At 41.3% G+C, this 14,585-nt stretch overlaps 1 protein-coding gene and 1 long non-coding RNA gene across 2 annotated transcripts in view; one reads left to right on the plus strand and one right to left on the minus strand.

The window, feature by feature from the left end:
• bcas3 (BCAS3 microtubule associated cell migration factor) overlaps positions 1-14,585 on the minus strand; it is a 403,272-nt gene that overhangs the window by 46,248 nt on the left and 342,439 nt on the right. The window lies entirely within an intron of this gene.
• LOC144051711 (uncharacterized) lies at positions 7,626-11,227 on the plus strand. Its single transcript, XR_013294020.1, has 3 exons — positions 7,626-10,463; positions 10,568-10,737; positions 10,834-11,227. It is a non-coding gene; the product is annotated as an uncharacterized LOC144051711 (long non-coding RNA).

Below are 14,585 nucleotides of genomic sequence, written 5' to 3' on the forward strand. Positions count from 1 at the left end.
AGTTGCAGCCCTATTGTATTCCTTAAAAGGAAGTTTTACAACCACATATTTTGATTGGGACTTTTTTTTCCTGGCCACTGGATTATTTGTTTAATTTTATTTATCTATTTTTTGGAATTCATTTTGTGTGCTCTATGCAAAATGACTTTTATGAGCAAATTGAAAGAATATAATTGTCATTAATTTCAAGCAATTTTAAGGAAATTTGCTATAATTGGTCTTTAAAAAAAATCTGTCATTTTTTTTTTTTTATGTATCATAAGTACTAATTGTGTCGGCACTTGGTATCGGTATTGATGAGTACTGAAGATTTGAGTACCGGTCTCGAAAAAAGTGGTATCGAACATCCCTAGTTTTTACTTTCTGACCTTTCTGACTGACTAAAATAACCTTGGCTAACATCAGCCGACATACTAATCACCATAACCGACAGACGAATTAACCAGTCAGGTCTTAGTCACAACACTGCAAAGATTACAGTTTTTACAAGGAAGGTGGGGTTGTAGTGAGACAAGAATTGAATGTATTAGTTGTTTTACCAAATTCTTCTCATTATCACATTAAAATCGAAGATTAGCAGATCGATGCTGGTCTTGACAGAAAATCTTGAATCCAGCCAGTACGAGTCAAGACAAAATATGGCCTGCAGTGTTACAGAACTAGTTTGACATGCACTCTGCACTCAGACTTCTGTGCAACATGACTATTGTGAGCACACAAGAGTGTTTGTCCTCACAGTCTATACTAAAATGCTACATTTTGTAACATGTAAGTTTTTTTGACTACATTTTGTCGGGTAGGCTATCTTTTGTAAATATTTTGTAAAGTCACCTTGTTTGGTGCTGTTTACAAAAAAAAGTATTTTTTTGTATTCACAATAAAACATGCATTCAGTGCATGTTGCATGTAACTAGTATGAAGAATAATCGTGACAATTTAGATTTTGGCTGTGATATTAGTTATATGAAATTTTCATAGTGTTTCAGCTCTAGTGCGTGAGCTATTAAAAGTGTTTATCACAAAAGAAAGTTGTTACATGCAACCACTCATTTTTCTCACTGTTTGCGAGACAAATTTCTCCCTTGTTTAAATGTTAAACGATTGTATGTAGCCTACTGTATGTGTTTCCTGTCCTGAGTAATACACATACATTAAAGCAATCAGCCTAGCACAGTGTAATGTGTATCAGAAACATCTGTTAGTGTAATCATAGGGCTCCCTTCATGAGCTGCCAAGGCAAACAGACCAATAAGGATCTCACTTTACAATGCATTGATCTCTACTGGCCACAGCCAGCACAAACATCAACATTGAGTGGGATAACCAGTCAACTTCCTGTCTGCAGGCTCACAGTAGTAGCAGTACACTTGACTCAAAAAGTTAAATATAGAACACCCACGGAGTGTGTCTATAAGGAGTCAACAGAATCCTAAAACACTTCCAGATGTTTGTCAAAATAGAACAAACCCTAAATTTTTTACGTTGTGAAAATTAAGTAATGAATAAAACCTTAAAAGGGTGACGTGGAAAAAAATAACATGAAAAGCATGTGCTGTATGTTTATGAACCTTTGAAACCAATCCTGGTTCTGATTTTGTCATATTCAGCTTGCGTCCAGACTGATGTAATTTGAAGTCTAATGTTGGCACACACGAATATGGACACGGGCGCACGCACGCACGCACGCACGCACGCACGCACACACACACACACGCACACACACACGCACACACACACGCACACACCGCACTGCTATGCACAGGATACAGCCTCCATTGAGAAAGTCAATGAGCTGTGTATCTCATGGGACATACAAAAACAGACACAACACCCACGCACAAAAATACAACAACTTTTTTTCCCCCCTCAATTATTAATGAGATAATTTTGGTCTGTTCCTAATTGCAACGCTGTACATGTATATGCATATTAGTGGTGGGTAGTGTTTTAAGTGGGCCGGAACGTACTATACTATATATATATTAGTGCTGTCTGGCGATTAAAAAATCAAATTAATTACAGGATATTTAATCAATTAATCTATTTTAATCTCATATCTGATAAAGGTCCCCAAATAAAGAATTTGAATTCCAGGACATTACAAAAGTGCATGATCAATTGAATACACCAAGAAGAGAAGAGTGCTTCATTAGTGTTTCATAAATGAAATTCAAAAGAAAACGTTTAAGCACATCAACAAACCATGCATTATTTTAAAAGATAATCTAAACTTCAATTTTTTTCAAAAAAAAAAAAAAAATTGAACTAATTTATGGATGGCATGAGATAAACTGATAAGAAATAGCTGTGGTGGTTTTTGAGTTTAACTAACAAACATCATCATAATCAGGAAAAGTTAGAGGTTAGACGGCGAGGTGAACAAAAATCTAAAGCTACAATATGTGGGTCATAACAACTCAAACCCAAAAGAGGAACTGGGGCTACAGTATCAACTCCTCAAATCAAAAACCCACCCCAAGCTAGGTTATAGGATCTGACAACAGACAACTAACGCTATGTGTCCTTGAGCCAGTTGCTCAAATAAGCTTGTTTACATTGAGGGTCTTAAATGATAAGTCAGGCTGTAGCTACTTTTTTCTTTTTTTTACAAAAGGTACAAATCACTGCGTTCTTGTTAATAGTTCTTCTTTTTATAAATAAATAATATAATAAATAAATAAATAAATGGGGAGCGGGGGGTGTGGGCCGGTGGGGTGCCTGGTGGGCCTGCAGTGCCCCGTCCTGCTGCGTTGGGTTGGGGGCGCGGGCCGCGTTGGGGTGGGGGGCGCTCCTGCTCCGGGGTTTGCTCTCCGGCCGGTGGCCCCTGCGGGGCCCGGGGGTCGTCCTTTGGCGCGGCCGCGGCCTGGGGGGCCCTGAGGTGTTGCGCTTGCTCTGTCCTGGCGGGGGTCGACGGCTCCCCTCTTTGGTGGAGATTTTCATGCATGCTAGATCCACCACACCAGCATCTATCGAGACTCAGACACAATTTGTTTCTCCCTCAGGTCATTGATTCGGTGGAGGCTGGTGTCTGTGGATCTCACTCTGCTTCGTCTGTCCTTTCTACCTTCCCTCAGTTTCTCCTTTGGGCCCTTGAGGTTTTCCTGATTTGTTGGAGTTTAGATGTCTCTGGGGTTGGTGAAGGTTAGTGGCCCGGTGGGTGGTGTCTGGTCGGTGCTGGGCTTCGCTTTTCTTTCTTTTCTTTGGTCCCCCTTCGGGTCTCCTGGCGGCCCCACGACTCTGGCTGGATTTTGAAGTGTTCGGTTTAGGTGAACGGTATGGGAATTCTTATTTTTTTTTTCTTTCTCACGCACGCACGCACACACACGCGCACGCATACACACACGCACAAACACACATACAAAAAAAAAAAAAAGGGAGAACAATGATGATGACATGTCAAATGATCAATACTGAGATCTCCCAAAAAAGAAAAAAAAAAAAAAGTTATTACTTGCTGTTTTAAGTAGCTAATGAAATCCCTCTCTTGCTTTTTTGAGGCGGACCTTTATTGATTTTGATTATCAGGCTTGTACTGCTAAAAAAGTCATGACTCCATCACATCTAGCAGCCTATTTTATTTTATTTTTTACTAAAAGCCTTTACTATACCTTGAAACTCGTGGAGGTCTTTGGGCGGCCGTATTTCCCGAACCGTACGTCCTACTGGGGTACCTAAGGGCATCCCTGGACTTGTCTTGATGACAGATTTCCAACAATGTTGGTGCCATTGCTCCACGACATTGTTATCCGGTGATAGAGGGCCGACAAACTTGTGATTTTACTCGGGATAGCAACCATCGCAGGTGGGATAAGTGTTTGAAAAACATTGGTTTCCTGGAGGTCTTTATGCGGCCATATCTCTCGAACCGTACGTCCTTCCAGGGACAATAGGGGCATCCCCGGACTCATCTCGACGACAGATTTCCATTGATGTCGTTGCCATCGCTTCACAACATTGCGTTCCGACATGGTGATCTAGCTTGTAGCCTCCGTGATGAATGGCAGTTGCAGCAGCGGCAGCAACTAGGGAAACCCAGCGGCGCAACACCGCGGGTCCCGGCGAGGTGAAAGATCTACATTGAAAAGAATACAACTATCAAAATATCGGCTCTGGGAGATATAGGTCCAAATAAGTTTGCCTCGCTCTCCTGGCTGTTTTGCACTTGCGTCCATGTCTGCTGTTGTCCATGCTTGTAGTGGCTAGTAGTGCTACCCTGTAGTAGCGCGCCCCTGCCGCCTACAGGTAACTCGATGGGCTAAATTGCACATTGACTTGCCACTCATGATCAATTGTGTTATTTTTTATTAGCACACTAATTTGCGTTTAATTAATTAATCTAGATTAATGCGTTAAAGTGACAGCCTTAAATATATATATATATATATATATATATATATATATATACATATATATATATATATATATATATATACATATATACAGAAGGATGCTGACTTTCCAAATGCCAGGCAGGAGGTCTAGAGGAAGACCAAAGGGGAGGTTTATGGATGTAGTTAAAAAGGACATGAAGGTAGTTGGTGTGAGAACAGAGGATGCAGAGGACAGGGTTAGATGGAGGCAACTGATTCGCTCTGGTGACCCCTGAAAAAACCGAAAAGAAAAGTGTATATATATATATATATAGTTTTTATTGAAATAAAATATTTTCTACTTTAACAACAACATTATCATAATGCTATCCCAAAAGTATATTTAACCGCTAATTTAGGACGCTAAGAAACCGCTAGTTAATTACGCCGTCATTGCATAATATGGTACAAGTGTCTGATATTAGTTGCAAGCAGCTAGTGTTAGCACTAGCAACGAGTGCCTGGCTGGTACGTTGGCCCTGAAGTGCAAAACGCAAAAAAAGGGCTGGCAGCAGTAAATGAGAGACAGATGTTACCTGGCTTGCTTTCTTTACTTCTTTTTCAATATCCTTGACCTGTATGTTACTTTGTAATTCTTTTTCCATGTTTAAAGGGTAACTCAACAGTAAATTAGACTCTTGCTCACTAAGATTTGAAATCAGCACTCAAAGGCGGTGTTTCCAGGAGGACCGTTGGGTGGCAAATGGGAAGAGGGTTGGGCGTGGTCTGGCTGAGATTTACTTTTTTTTATTTTATTTTATTTTTTCTTCTTTTTCTCTTTTCTTCTTTTTTTCCCCTTGGAGAGCTTAGTATTGTTCATTCGGTAATTTTACCGATTTGACATGTCATCATCATTGCTCTCCTTATATATATATATATATATATATATTTTTTTTTTTTTTTTTTTTTTTTGTATGTGTGCGTGCGTGCGAGTATGTGTGTATTCATTAGTTCACCTAAAACCTATTAAAAAAAATCCCATACCGTTCCCCTAAACCGAACACTTCCAGCCAGAGTCGTGAGGCCGTCAGGAAACCCGAGAAAGGACCAAAGAAAAGAAAGGAAAGTGAAATCCAGCACCGACCAGACACCACCCACCAGGCCACCAACCAGAGTCCTTCACCAAGCCCAGAGACATCTAAATTTCAACAAATCAGGGAGACCTCGAGAGACCAAAGGAGAGACTGAGGAAAGGAAGGAAGGACAGACGAAGCAGAGTGAGATCCACAGACACCAGCCTCCACCGATTCAATGACCTGAGGAAGATTGTGTCTGAGTTTCGATAAATGCTGGTGTGGTGGATCTGGCATGCATGAAAATCTCCTCCAAAGAGGGGAGCCGTCGACCCCCACCAGGACAGAGCAAGCGCAACACCTCAGGGCCACCCAGGCCGCGGCAGCGCCAAAGGACGACCCCCAGGCCCCGCAGGGGCCACCGGCCGGAGAGCAAACCCAGGAGCAGGAGCGCCCCCCACCCCAACGCGGCCCGCGCCCTCAACCCAACGCAGCAGGACGTGGCACTGCAGGCCCGCCAGGAATCCCACCGACCCACCAAACCCCCACCGGGACCCCGGCGGGCATATGGGACCAGCCCGGCGGGGCGATAGGGCTCGCTCCCCGCATACTGGGGCCCGCTCGAGGTGCCAGGAGGTCCACCGGAGCGGGGCGGGGCGGGCACAACACCAAGGGCCCCCGGAGCGCCGAGACCTGGGCCACGGATGGAGCCCCCGGCCCAGGGGAGGGGGAGGAAGGCGGATAGGGGAGGGGGAAGGGACGGGGGAAGGAGACAACAAGAAGGGCAGGAGGCAGCGGCAGGACCGCAGAGAGAGGGGGAGAGGAGGAGGAAGGGTGACGAGGGAGAAGGGATAGGGAGGCGGAGGACGGGCGGGGAGAGGCGAGGAGGGAGAGGCAGCAATACCAGGGAGAGCCCCGCAACGCAGCACCCCCCAAGAGACCCAGGGAACGGCCAAGACGCAGCCGCCACCCAGCAGCCAACAGAGGGGCAGACCCGCCCACGCCCAACCAGGGGGGGACAGCACCTATAGAATTAACCCCCTGGCATGCAGTGAATCCGAACCTGGCTGAGATTTACAGCAGCAACTCGCTATATAGACGTTTAAGGTGGCGTGTACAAGACTGAGCCGGTGGGGGGCAGTGCAACAACGTCACACTTTCTAAGTGACGTAACCGCTCAGCGCCATCCACGAATGATCTCGGGTTTTGCGGGGGGGTTTTATGCGCTGGACATAGAACAACCTCATGCACATCCCCAGCAAGTATGAAGCTTAAAAATGATTGTGATGAGGTGTGGTTGCCAGTAGATGGCAACAGTAGCTTTGAACAGGAGAGCCACAATGTTGGGGGAGTAGAAGAAGCCCACAGTAGACAAGGAAGAAGGTGGTAGCATTAGCTTAGCGATAAGAAATTTGTCAAGACGTGGGAAGCCACCGAGTGATCGCGTTATCTTTGACCTACCTGTTCAACGGATGAAGCTTTGTGGGCAAACGGCATGGAGCTAGCACGCCACATTAATCCAAAGAAGCCACGTAGCAAACATCATAGGGCTGTTTAGCTGAAACGCCCTGTGTCGCCGTCGAGGTGAGCACAAACTTGGTCCCATGCTAAATTTCATAATTTCAAGATGACCGCTTTCACTGTCCACCAGCCCATTTCATATGATGCCTATACTATCTATTTCCTTGTGTGTTACAGATCATGAATTATGTAAATGTGGAGTTATAGATAGCAATGCACGATAAGTAAAAAATATAAAAAAATAAAATAAAATTTAACTCTTTGACTGCCAGACGTTTTCAGAAACGGGATGTCGCCAGTGCCAGCCGATTTAAGCATTTTGACTGATTTTTCAAGGTCCACAGAAAATGTTGTGTTTGGACTATGGAAACACACATACTACCAAATGAAAGATTAAACTCTCATCTTTCATCAGAAAAAAAAGTTTGTTTCTACCTTATTGCGTTCTTCAGTAATCAACAATAGAAAATGGTTAGTTTCACCGAAATGCTCTGTTTTGAAACAAAAAGCGGAGAAAAAGAGCTTTTTGTGAAACTATGTTATTTCATGCACTCTAGTGAATTGTACACTTCTTTTTGTCCATGAATGATGCCACAAACACCTAAATTGTGCTTTACTTCTGTAAAACGCTATCACCAACAATGAAAAAGTGTTTTTTAGTTGCAAAATACGTTTATTTCCATTCAACAGTGTAACAATTTGACAAAACAATTTCACAAACTATTTACAAATGTGTGCAACTGTGGTACTATTTACAATTATGTGGATGTTTCAAATACAGTTTTTCTTTTTGTAACGCTCTCCTGCGTACAAGGAGACGCAGCAGGATTTGCACAACAGATTAGTTTCACTTGCGATGGCTCCTTTCGCGTGCAGACGTTACACTTTCTTGACGGCCTTTTTTTCCGGGGAATAGCAAGTAGCAGACTGTACCCACTCCTCCGATGAATATGCATTGGACTCGGGGCACTCTTCGTCGTCCGATTGAACGTCCGCCTGAGCGTCCGCCTGAGCGTGCTTGGTTGTGCTCCACGTTTTCCGGTGTTAGCATCGCTAGCCGGTGAACCTTTATGACGTCGTCATAGCCGCCGCGTCAACGCTTGCAACTTCAGCGTCAACCTCGGAGTCACCATCATCGTCATCAATGTGCTCTTTAGCGTTGGTCGATGCCTTTCGTCTTTTGAAGGAATATTTTGATTACTATTTTAAGTGTAATCTTTGCGTGTCCAAAATAATTGTATTCAGGATCTGATGAAGAAGTTTTCTTGCAAGAATTTATTTAGAGGCCTCTAAAGACACAGTCAGGACATCACATCAGAATGCAACGTGATGATTCCCCAAGTGTGTGACAATTTACAGAACATCGACACATTTATACAAAAAAGCTAAAAGGTTCCTCCTCCTGGCTCATGATTGAACAAAGGGCAGACATGTCATCTCCTAGATTGAACAAAGGTGTAAGGTTGATGGTAAACAGACATCTTTATACAGTTCCCCTTCTTGATTGGGGGAACAGAAGTAATCAAAATCTGACCCCAGACCTTCAGTCCCTAAGTGTCAAGAAACTCTGACAACATCATGCACATTGCCCCTCCAACAGCATTTGAGGGTACAAAGATCAAATAAAGTTCACAAAATCACCATCCCACTGTATTCTTTTAAACACTCATGATTATATCACATTGATATGCCTATAAGTAAATTCAAAAACAGTAAAACATCAAATTGAAAATGTTAAATGTCTTCACTTTGAAAAAAATTCCCAAGTATGAGCTGCTTGAAACCGGTCGCCATTGTTAGCTTCTTCAGCCATCTAGCTCCGCCTCACGTCTTCTACTGCCGCGTCAATGCTTCCAACCTTGGAGTCACCATCATCATCATCGATGATGATCATCGTCATCATCAATGTGCTCTTTAGCGTTGGTCGATGCTTTTCGTCTTTGAAAAAAACTGCTCGAGCGTGAGCCGCTTGCTAACTAGATCTGCTTGAAACTTTCACCACAGCTGCCCAAGGCTTCCCTCCACCCGTTTCAAAAAAAATAATAATTAAAATTGGATGACGTCTTTTAACGTCATTGGCGGCCCTCCGTAGGTTTTTACTTGACATCTTTTAACGTCCATGGCAGTCAAAGAGTTAAAGGCAGTTAAAGGTCAGTTTGGCTAAAACCACTGAATAAATGAAATGGTCAAAGATAAATTGGATGCCGTGAATCCAGCACCAGAACCAGTCAAGCTCCTCCTGTTGCAGTGTAAAGAAAGGTAAAAAAAAATAAAAATTCTTCACATTGCAAAAAGTAAATATGTGAATGGTGATTTTTTAATTTTTTTTTTTGGTTGTGCACATCATGTAGCAGACGTCGAGATGGTCCTTGGATGGCATCATGCTGATTTTGTGGTGTTCATGTTGCACAAAGGACAATGCACACATGCACACATGACTATACACATGTACACGCATTTGTAAATAACTCAGTCTTCATAGTTTTGAATTTTTTTTAAATTATACATAGATACTTGGATAATTTCAAAGTTAGATAAAAAAAAAAATTGGCATCAATATCCTTTTTTTCTGAATTGTTTGATGTTATGAACACAACATTCTGTAGGCTGTCAAAAATTGGTTAAAATCCTGTAAAATGGCTGGCACTGAGCGGATGACAGCGCTGCAAATGGCTGGCATTCAATGAGTTAAGAAAAAATTGAGCTTTGTCTTAATTTATTTTATAAAACACTTTTGCTTATTAACCCTTTAACACGGAGCATGCTGCTTATATCAAAACAAAACAAAACAAACAAACATTCAACTCTAAATGTCAAATATAGCTGTTTAGATTTTAGAAATACAAATTTTACCCATTAATACCTTGTTAATTTATACATGAACCATGCATAAAATAAGAGTGTAGCTGCCTCATATTGGACTTAAAAGTTGTTCCTAAATCCTAAGCGGCCATATTAGACATTTTAAGTTGATTTTTTTTTTGTAATTCATTTATTTGGAAAACGTGTTGTAAATCGAGACAAAGTGCTATTTATTTTGTTTTGTTGTTGTTTTTTTGCACACTTTAATATTACTTGATTATTTATTTTAGAAGTCATTGAGTACTATTTTTCTTCAACCAGTGTAGTCATATATGCACCAAAATGTAATCTCTATGACTTCAGAAGTATTTGAGAGCAAACAGCTTTAATAATAATAATAATAATAATACATTTGATTTATTAAGAGCTTTTCAAAATAACTCTTTGGAGTTTAAAAGTCAGCAGACAGACAAACAGAAAAGACAAACGTACATAATCAAACGAAGCAAGGAAAAGATAAACTTAAAAAGCAAAAGTCCATAAGCCAAGTGTGGATATAGAGAGAAGTGTAAGATGGCGAAAATTATGAGAGGTTGCAGTTTTATGGTACTGAGTGGTGGTGTTGAGTGGTGCTGTTTTCATTTATGTCGATTATTACAGGTTGAAGGCAGTGCGGAGCAGGTGTGATTTTAGTTTGCTTTTGAAAACAGAGGGGTCAATAACGTTGTGGTTGTCGTTCTGGAGTGAATTCCAAAGGGTAAGGCTGCAACAGAGAATGTTACACCGTGGTTTGTCTGTCTTTGTTCTCGTTATCCTAGCCATTTCATGTTTTATTTCGAAGTCTGATGCATCTCGTTTCAGGTTGCTTGCCCTTCGTTGTGTGCTGTCATCCCTGATTGTTCCCACCAGTGCCTCGTTAACCCCATCTTTGAAATAGCCTGCGTCTCCCCCGTCATGTGCCGATGTGTTACCCTTGTGTCCACTGAAGCGTTTGTCACAGCCTTGTTCTCATGATCCTTTTGCCTTGTCACGTGAGTGTTTTTTTGATTTCCATTTTTACCTCCCTTATCGGAGCGCCTTTTGTTGTTTATCTCTGCCAATGCCTTGTTTTTCCCCTTGTTTTTCAGAGGTGATTTTTTGTTGACAATAAAACTCTAGCCATTGATTGGCTTTATTCCTACTCTGCATCGTAGTCCCCCTTTCACGGCCACGTGTCAGACAATGCTCTGTCCCCCCCCCAGTTACTGTGCTTTGAGCCAAATTCATACACATTATTGTATTGCTTTTAAATCTGTCCATCTGTGCATCTCCTGGGGGCTAAGCCCGCCTTGTCCATGAAACCTAGTGACGCCCCTGTTGTAGGCTGATCATGTCATAAAACGTTTAGTTATTTGCTTGCATTGTGAATGCCAGTGATGTTACAGTAGACAACATTTACATTGTTTACAAATTATGCACAGCTGTTTTATATTGTTATTTGTGTGTATGCTTATAGTATTTGAGTAACGTGATAGAGTTGTAGTTTATGCTTATGTGTCATTTCAGTTTCCAGAAATAAACAAAACGAGATTGAAGACAACAGTAAAACAAGTCAACTTCGCTCAAGCCACTTCATTTCCCTTCAAGATTGTTCGCAAGATTTGATCTCTCAAAATGTGACACACACTGAGGGAAGAATTCTTACTTATCATTGAATTTGAATGTTTTCTCTGGATCACACTGTCTTGAATTCTAATCTTATGTTAAATTAGTTTCAAACAAGGACTCAGCAGTCATTACTATTTGATCGATGCGAGAACCCCCCCCCCCAAAAAAAAAAAAACAAGACATTAAAACCATGACCCCCAACCACATACTATATAGGGGAAATGTTTAAGAAAACAGCAACAACAAATGGCTCACTTGAGGGGCAATTTTCCTAATATAGTTTACAGTATTATAATTTTATGGCAATTCAGAGCTGTCACAGTTAGCAGTGATTAAATAAATGCATTCTATCTTACATTTAGAGCGATTAATTACCTTTATCACTTTAATGCTAAATGAATATTTTGCTTTTTAAATATAATGTACATTTTGAATCATCAACATGTGTCATATGTGTGCATATTTATGTGTCAGCCCTGAGGGCGATGAATCAACTCTCATGCTGTGCATGTGCCTACACCCCTGCTGTGCAAATTTGTCCAATTAGCTATGACCCCCAGGGAGCGTCAGTGTGCAAGCTCACACACATGTGGACCCCCCAGAATCATGTGAAACTGAGCCCTGACATAGTGTGAGTACTAAGCAACAATGAAATTAATTTTACGGCTGTAGAATTTTATAGAATGGACCTTCAAAGAGCTCTGGCCAAACCTCTTAACACTCTCGTTGGCTTCTCCCCCTCTCAAACACACACATGTTGGGCGCACACACACACACACACAAACAAGATAATTTCATACTAGCGTAACGATGGAAAGATAGGGTTTGACATTCAATTGACATTTTATTGGTTGCAGTTTTGATTCTAAAAAATTTATCATTCAGTAATGTAACTAGCGTGGAAGCTCTAAAGTCAAAAGACGGGAGGTCAAGAGTTCCCGTAACTCATTATTTTTTAAATGACATTTTCTTTGCCCCGTGATCGGCTGGCAACCAAACAAGGGTGTATCCAACCTCTCGCCCGAAGACAGCTGGGGTAGCCCAGCACACCCGTGACTCTAACTCATTCAAACCCCAAAACGTATAATTACGTTTTGTAATACTTTGTCCTGCACTCCCAAAACGACATTTATAATTTGTTTTTTTGGTTGTTTTTTAATGCAAGAGCATACAGAAGGCTTTGATACAGCTTCTGACATGAAGAGGTCACTTAGAACAATGGTAGTCATGACAAAAAACGGCCAGCAAGTGGCAGCAGACTATTAAGAGATCAGCCAGGGCCAGGGCCATGTTGCAACAAGCACTTTTTCCTAGTGTGTTCAACAGGTTTGTGAATAATTATGAAACTTAGCTATTTTCTAATGCTGATTGCTGCAAAACAGAAACCGATACAAATATACTTTTTTTCCTGATGAAATAAGACACTCTAACACACTGATTGCGGAACGGACGCGGTGTGTTTGCAATTCACACCGCGTGCGTTGCGTGAGCTGTCTGTGTCTGGAAATTTGCACCCGCCAGACCACAAGATCACAAGGATTCACGCTGGAGAGTTGAGTTCACGCAATAACAATCATGTATCTGAAGTCCTATTGGTAAACAATAGCCACACTTGCCTGTTGTCAGATTGATATGCTTTTGGACATTATTTCTGGGACTTCTACCATGGCTCTTCTACCATGAGTGGTAAGTACGTTTTGTGTTTAAATAGTGTTATTTTGTCATGTTTAATTTATTCTGAGCTGTTTGTTTTTTTTTGTCTTAAATGTCTGACTCATGTCATGCTATGTAGCAAACTTCCCTCCCCCAAAAAATAAGTTCGCACACGGTTTTATTTTGAAATATACCGGATCTACCTTGATGCTGATGTTCAACTTCCTGTCCGGCTCATGTAATTTATTCAGCTTCATGAAAATCCGCATGCGGCGTCCGGAAAAAAATAGACCGCTTGCGGAAACCTTCTTCAGCGCTGCATCCGTTCTGCACCGCACTGCAGCTGGTGTGAATTGACACACAGACTTGAATTCTTTCTATTCTTGCGTCCGTATAGATGCCGTACGGAAAAAGCACCTTGTCCGTTCCGCAGTCAGTCTGAATTGGGCGTAATCTTTCTTTTGGTAGAATCCATATTTTCATAGCAATAGAACAGAATATTCTGTGGACCTTGCAAAATCAGTCAACATCCAGTAAAACAGCCGGGAGCGAATGGGGTTGCTTCAGTGAAGATGGCTGGGAGTGAATGAGCTAATGAGGATAAATGGATGGAAGGCTGTATGGATGAATTTCGTATCAGATGATGAGATGGAAGACTCCCAGAAAAAAGAAAGAAAGAAAGTAAAACTATTTCAGATGTGGACTGATAACAAGATACAGGAGGAAACTGGAACTACAGCCTGAAATTAAAATGGAAATTTAGGCCATAATATTTGCAAGGTATGCGCTCATGAAAACAATGTTTATTGTGTCAAATATTTTTATTTGTAAATCATTTTAGTTATTTCAAAAAATATATAAAATAGATCTTTGAATTTGATGTTGTGGGGTTAGGGTTTTCGTCAAACAGGCAATCCTGCTATTACAGCTTTTGAAAACACCTTTTCTAGAGCAGGCCTTCATACAAAGTTAGGGTTAAGTCTATCCAGTGGACTGCACTGGAACTAGGCATTGATTCAGCAGTTGTTTTGGAGCTTGATAAAGGTGTTAGGGTTGGATGCTTTTGACTGGCGTTGAAATTTAGGTGAGCTACTGAAATATGAATTAATCACTGGAAGTTTTCTTTAATCACCACTGGAAAACATACTGTATGCAGTTATGTAATTAAATTTTTAGACAAGACAAGGCATCATTATAGTTACTTTTTTTGTAATTTTGTAATTTCCCTTGCGTGTTGTACAACTCTTTCATCTGAAATCAGATTATGGTGTTTGATTTTATTTTTGAATGTTGAAGGGGATGGTTACAGCACTCTGGTACTCCTAGCCAGAGCTAAGGCTCTTATGTGGTGGATAATCTAGGATAGTCCAAAAGTATTAACTCACCCCACTAACGTATAGGGTGTGGCTGAGTAGTACAATTGGAGGTGTGAAAAGAATCACATTACTGTCCATTTGGCAATCCAATATTGGTGCTCATATATTACGGCCATGGGAAGCTAATTTGTACTGTATTGTTAGCACATTTTTGTTTTGTTTTGACAAAAAGAAAGAATGATGAGATCAAACACAGCATTGTG

This window comes from Vanacampus margaritifer, chromosome 5, assembly GCF_051991255.1.
Source record: "Vanacampus margaritifer isolate UIUO_Vmar chromosome 5, RoL_Vmar_1.0, whole genome shotgun sequence".
NCBI classification, from domain to species: Eukaryota; Metazoa; Chordata; class Actinopteri; order Syngnathiformes; family Syngnathidae; genus Vanacampus; species Vanacampus margaritifer.